The sequence below is a fragment of the Chrysoperla carnea genome, chromosome X (assembly GCF_905475395.1).
Source record: "Chrysoperla carnea chromosome X, inChrCarn1.1, whole genome shotgun sequence".
NCBI classification, from domain to species: Eukaryota; Metazoa; Arthropoda; class Insecta; order Neuroptera; family Chrysopidae; genus Chrysoperla; species Chrysoperla carnea.
The window spans coordinates 102,461-109,191 of record NC_058342.1 but is presented as its reverse complement, the minus strand read 5'-3'; positions in this window follow the sequence as shown (position 1 = coordinate 109,191).

Sequence of the window (6,731 nt, the reverse complement as noted above, 5' to 3'; positions counted from 1 at the left end):
GAATTGTTAATTCGTAAATTACCATTCCAACGTTTAGTACGTGAAATTGCACAAGATTTTAAAACCGATTTACGTTTCCAAAGTTCAGCTGTTATGGCATTACAAGAAGCTAGTGAAGCCTATTTAGTAGGTTTATTTGAAGATACCAATTTATGCGCAATTCATGCAAAGCGTGTTACAATTATGCCTAAGGATATACAATTGGCAAGACGTATTCGTGGAGAACGTGCATAAGCGTTTTAAATGACAATTTAAAAAAAAAAAAAACAAATAAGAAATATTTTCGGTCCTATATATAGGACCAACATATATTATTAAATAAGAGTATATTATTTTTATTAAAAAATATATATATAAATTATTGAAATAAAATTAAACATTATTAAAATTTTGTTATAATTATAAGCGATTGCTATTTCTAAAAATAAATAAATTTCATAAAATTTATATTATTTTATATTCATTTGAAATATTAAAAAAACTTCTCGCTTTAAAGTAACCATGATATGAGTTATAAATGCAATAAAATTTTATACAAAAAATAATATTTATTTGTTGACGAATAATATAAAAGGTTTACATTTATAAATAACATATATTTATATATGGTGTGTAAAAAAAAAAAACAGAAGAAAAATAATTTATATTTTTAATATAAAAAGGCAACCGCACACAGTGTTCCCAAGCGGTCACCCATCCAAGTACTGACTGTGCCCAATGTTGCTTAACTTCGGTGATCGGACGAGAACCAAATTCAAATTCAAATTCAAAAACAGTTTATTAATCAACATTTAAAAATACAATACATTACATACATAACATATATTACAAAACTTTTATTTACTATTATAGGTTATTAGCCTTAAAAGGCTTTCATCCTAACTTATTTTTCTTTCATGCAGATTGCTGTGTCGCAATTATGCTTATGATATTTAATTTATTTGTTTGAGCAGGTATATGTTAAGTTAATTTTTGTTGATATGCTCTTTACAGGAAAATTTTTAAAAACCTGTTTTATGTTTTAGGCAATAGCTGTGGCAAACTTATATTGCCCATTGCCTATGTGTTTTTGCATGTAAAATTAGATTTAAAAAGAAAAGAAAAAAAGAAAAAATTTAATGCCTTGCGTGGGACTTGAACGCCTGCTTTCGGAGTGCCAGTCGGGAACGCTGGCACGACGCCACAGGCTCTTGTAAGGAATGGGTATTTTATCTTTATTATTTACTGTAAAATATTTTGTTATACATTATTTAAATATTTTGTATATATTTGTTTGTGTTTTTTGGTTAGTGAGTTTGACTTCACCATATTTTTGGTTAAGTAGCTGTTTTTAATCAACTTAGTGTAGAAAGAATGCGTTACATGTTTGGTATAGTCTTTGATTGTCGGTATGTCTGTCTCTCTATGTATGTCTTGTATTCTAGCGTATCTATCTTTGTTTAGTGTAAGTCGGAGGCATTTGTTCTGTATACGTTGCAGTCTTAGATATGTCGTGTCTGAAACGCTGTTCCACACAGGGGCTCCGTAGGTTATAGTTGGTCTTATTATTGCAGTGTATAACATTTTTTTATTTTTGGTGCTGAGTTTGCTGTATTTGTTCAGGAGTGGGTAAAGTTGTCGTATACACCCATTTCCTTTACTGATCAGGTGGTTGATATGTGGGACAAACGATAATGTTTTGTCAAGGTACACACCTAGGTACTTTACTTTGTGCTTGGCAGGGACTATGGCTACGCCGTCTACCTTAAGTGGATCGTAGATTTTGATATTTGTAAATTTTTTGCTAAAAATTATATGTTCAGTTTTGTTGTTATTTATTTTGATTTTCCAGTCCCTGGCAAACTTCAGTATCATATCCAGGTGTATTTGTAGTTGTTTTGTTGCCACCTGAGCATTAAAGGAGTGGGCGTACACGGCAGTGTCATCCGCGTATATCGCAGTTTTTGTTTTGGCAAATTTTGGGATATCATTAATAAAGTAGGTGAACAATATGGGCCCAAGTACCGATCCTTGTGGCACACCTGCTTTTGGGTGTCGGAGTTCCGATGTGCTGTTGTTTATTTTTACATAGAATCCCCTTCCTCTGAGGTAACTGTCCAGTAGTGCTATTAGCCATCTTGGGAAGTCATAATTTATTAGTTTGTAAATCAGTCCATCAATATATACCGTGTCAAAGGCTTTCTCAATATCCAGAAGGGCCATGGCCGTGACGTTACTTTTGTTAAAATTTTGTATTATGTCACTTGCTATTCTGGCAACTTGCATGCAAGTGCCATGACCTCTTCTGAATCCGAATTGTTCGTGTATTATTATATTTTTGGACTGACTTATCTTGTTTATTCTTTCCAAAATGACTTTTTCCGCTATCTTGGACAGCGTGCTCAGGAGGCTTATTGGTCTGTAATTTTTGGGATTACTATGATCCTTGTTAGGTTTCGGTACTGGGATCACTATTGCCGTTCTCCAGGACTCAGGGAAGTATCCTATCCTCAGGATTGCATTTATTATGTACTGAAGTTGTACTATAGCTTTGGTGGTAAAGTTTTTGATTATTTTGGTGTCTATCCCGTCTTGTCCTGGGGCTTTGTTATTTGGGAGGGTTTTAATTATGTTTTTAATTTCTTGGGGGGTTGTGAGCTTTATTTTGGTGTTGTTTTGTGGTGTTTGTGTGGTATGAAAGAATTCATGTATTCTTCGTTTTATGTCCTCTTCTAGTGGAGTAGTCTGTTCGTTAGTCTGGATCTCCTCTAAAGTTTCACTTATTATGTCAGCTTTGTCTTTGTCCGTCATGTAATTATTATCGTTCGTGGTGATTGTGGGGATTTGTTGTCTCGGTTTTTTAAACGTCTTCGTTATTCGCCACATTGTTCTGTCACCGGGTCGTAAGTCCGTTAGTGTTTTTTCCCACTGTTCATTGATCTTGTTTTTAATGTTCCTCCTGATCATTTTCGTGATTTTGTTTATATCTGCTTTGAGGCCTGGTATAAATCTTTTTTGGTACAGTTTCCTCATCGCATTTTTATATTTGATTAAGTTTTTTGTGTTGTCATCAGGGAGATACCTGTTATCAACTATCACGACCCGTCGGCTGTGAGCTTTTTGGACTTGTTGCACCCCTTTTGTGAAGTTATCTATTTCCTGATCAACTTCTTGGGCATTGTTTATTTTATTATTGATTTTTATTGTTGAATTTAATTTTTTTCTAAACTCTGCCCAATCGGTTGATTTATAGGAAGTGACAATGTGTTTGGTGTTGTCTTTATTTAAGTTTGTAATATTAAATATTACCGGGTTGTGGTCTGATGATAACTCTGGTATTGAGGTTGGGTGCGTGATGTTGTTAACATTTTTATTAATCACAAGATCAATGAAGGTGGGTGTCATTCCGTTAGTTGGAAAATCTGTGTGTTGGATGACGATGTTGTTGTCGTTAGTGAATTTATGTAATGTTCGTCCGTTTGTGTTTGATACATGATTCTTCCATGCCGTATGGCGAGCATTAAGATCACCTATTACTAATATTTTGTTACCCATCCTGAACAATTTTGCTAGATCCTCCATGGGGAACTTGTTAGCGGGAGTGTTATACACTGCAATAATTTTTATATTATTTAATAGTTCGATTCCGACGCATTCTATGGATACGGAACCATTGATTTCAATTGTGCGAAACGGAATGCTATTTTTTATTATTATTGCTACACCTCCGCCTTGTGTTGTTCTATCTTTCCTAATTATATTAAAATTTCTAATTTTTATTTTATGTTCTCCTGATAATTTGGTTTCATTTATCATCATAATGTCCACCTTTTGTTCTCTGATGAACGATCTAAGTTCACCAAGGTTTTGGCGTAGCCCATTAGCATTCCATGTCGCACATTTTACGGCGGACATTGGCTAAAATTTTTTGTGCAAAAGTTGTTGAAAACCATGAATTTCTCTAATTCGTTTTTGCATTTCATAAGGTCATGGTTTAGGTCTTTTACATATTTTAGCATTCTTTCTACATCTATTAATTTGTTTAATGTGTCAAACTCACTTACCAAATTGTTTATGTTAGTAGTAGTAGATATGGATGTTGTTTGTGTTGGTGCTTGGCTGTGTACATGAGCGTACACTTGGGTGGGTCTATCATTTTGAGTGAATGGGTTTCTCATTGCCCAGGGATTTGTTGGAGGTAGTGGTGCTGTCACGAATTTTTGTTGATTTCTTACAGGGACCGTGTTTGTTTTTCTTCTCCTTTCTATCTGCTCGATTTTGTTGATATAAATTCGGCATTCTGTAGAGTTTGCCGGGTGGTTATTTTCACAGTTTGCACATTTTAAAAGTTTTTTATTTTCTTCCGTGTTTTCTTTTATTGTACAGTCACGGCTCCAGTGAGGTCCTGCGCATTTTAGGCACTTTGGGTTCATTCTACAGTTCGTAGTGGCATGTGACCAGGCCTGACATCTGTGACACTGGATAATTAGTTTGGCGTTCCTGTGCCTTTCCCAGGTAATTTTTACGTTGTACACATATTTAACTTCTTGGGTTAGTTGTTTTAGGGACGTGCTTTGTCCGGTGATCACAAGATATAGAGATCTGTAGGAGGATCTCATTGGATATACTTTAATAATGTTTGTTTTGAGGCATTTCTCTATGTCTTGCTTAATTTCCTCTTCGTCGATTCCTCTTGGTAGCCCGACCAATACGAAGGCGTGGTGTTTTTCTGTCCTTTCCGTGTATGTATGGAACTCCATGTTTTCGTTGTCTAGAATTTTGACGTAGTTTTTATATTCATTTGAGTCATGGATGAATAGATTCGTTTTTTTGAACGTGTATTTCACATGGAATCCCTTTTTCACATGTTCCTTTATTTGCTCCATGAACTCCTTATGGTTATTTGGAGTGCTGTGTATAACAATTGGAGGTGGTTTATTCTTACCTCCTTGTGTCCTTTCTGTGTTTTTGTCATTTTCATTAATTTCTTTTGGGTCTGTGCCTTCTTGTTCCACATCTTCCTCTGTTTGACCTTCTTCAGTGGTTAGGGGATTAAATCTGTTTTTTGTGGGCACTTGCACTTGCACTTCTGTTTGTTTTTTGAAAATGTTTTGTATATTGTTTTTGTTTTGGTTTTCCATTCTTGGAGGCACTGCACTTGTGTTCTCGCTATTTTCACTAACTATTTTTTCTATTTTGTTGGCTTCTTCTTCGGTGCTTTGTTGTATTCCGACGTCATCGGGTTGCACTTTTAAAATTTTAGTGATAGCAGGGGAGCGACTAGGTCGCCCCCTTTTTTTTTGTTTGGCTACGCCCGTCACTTATTTTATAGTTTGTTTTTATACTTTTTTATATTTGATTTAACTTGTTCTGTAGGTGTGTGTATGAAATTGTTTTCGCTTTGAATGTAATTATACAATAATTTGCTTCAACAATTCACTGTACTGTACGGTATGAACGCTGTACAGATAATGGGACGAGAACCGGTGTTTTCAACGTGGTATGGCTGTTGCCAGTAATAAATGAAAATTTTTACAAATATATATTTTTCATAAATATCATTAATATTAAAGTATATTATTAAAATTTTCAATGAAGTAATCAATTTAAATATATACTTATTTATTATACCATATATTTTAAATAAAAATGCAACCGCACACAGTATTCTCAAGTGGCCACCCATCCGTGGTACTGACTGTGGCAAATGTTTCTAAACTATTATTTTATAAAATATTTATACAAAAAATAATTTACTCTTATCAAATATTAATTTGTGGCCTGTATTAAGGCCTATGTTATTTTCATTTTTTAGCAAAAATAATGAAATATTTCAATATATTATTAAAGTAACAGATCATTTCTTTTTTGGTGCTGCTTTTTTAATTTTTGTAGGAGATGATTTGGCAACAGAAGCTTTCTTAGCTTTTGGTGCTTTCGGTTTACGAGCAGGGCTACTTTTGGCAGCGGATTTTGTACTTTTTGCTGGTTTTGCTTTAACTGGTGCTTTTTTTGATGCCGCTGATGATTTTGCAGTAACTTTTTTAGCAGCAGTTGATGATGATGGAGTCGCTTTTTTTGCTTTAGGCTTTTTGGCTGCCAATGATGTAGTTGTGGCTTTCTTTTCTTTTGGTGCCCGTTTACTTTTAGCACTCTTTGCTGAACCTTTTGCTCCACTTTCTTTTTTGGAAACTTTTGATTTAGCTGAAGAATTAGATGAAGCGGAAGCAGCCAATTTGAATGAACCAGATGCACCTTTACCTTTAGTTTGTACCAAGGCTCCCTCAGTTACAGCAGCTTTTAAATATTTTTTAATAAATGGTGAAATTTTATCAGAATCCACTTTATAATTTGCAGCTAAATATTTTTTAATTGCTTGTAATGATGAACCACCACGTTCTTTTAAATTTTTAATTGCGTTAACAACCATTTCTGATGTACGTGGATGTGTTGGTTTTGAATGTTGTTTTGTACGTTTAGCACCAGAAGCTGTTGCTTTTTTTGTTGGTGTTGTAGAAGCAGCAGTAACCGCAGTTGCTGCAACAGCTGTAGAATTTTCTTCGGCCATATTTTTTACTTTATAAAAATAATGTATTTATTATAAATATTTAAATGATAAAATATAATAATTCTATCAAATAAAAAATAAAGGTTTTCAATTATATCATTATTCACAATAATATAAGTCCCTATGTAAGTCAAAGTACCATGTAGAAAACACATAAAAATTAAATAGTATTTCTAATTTACTG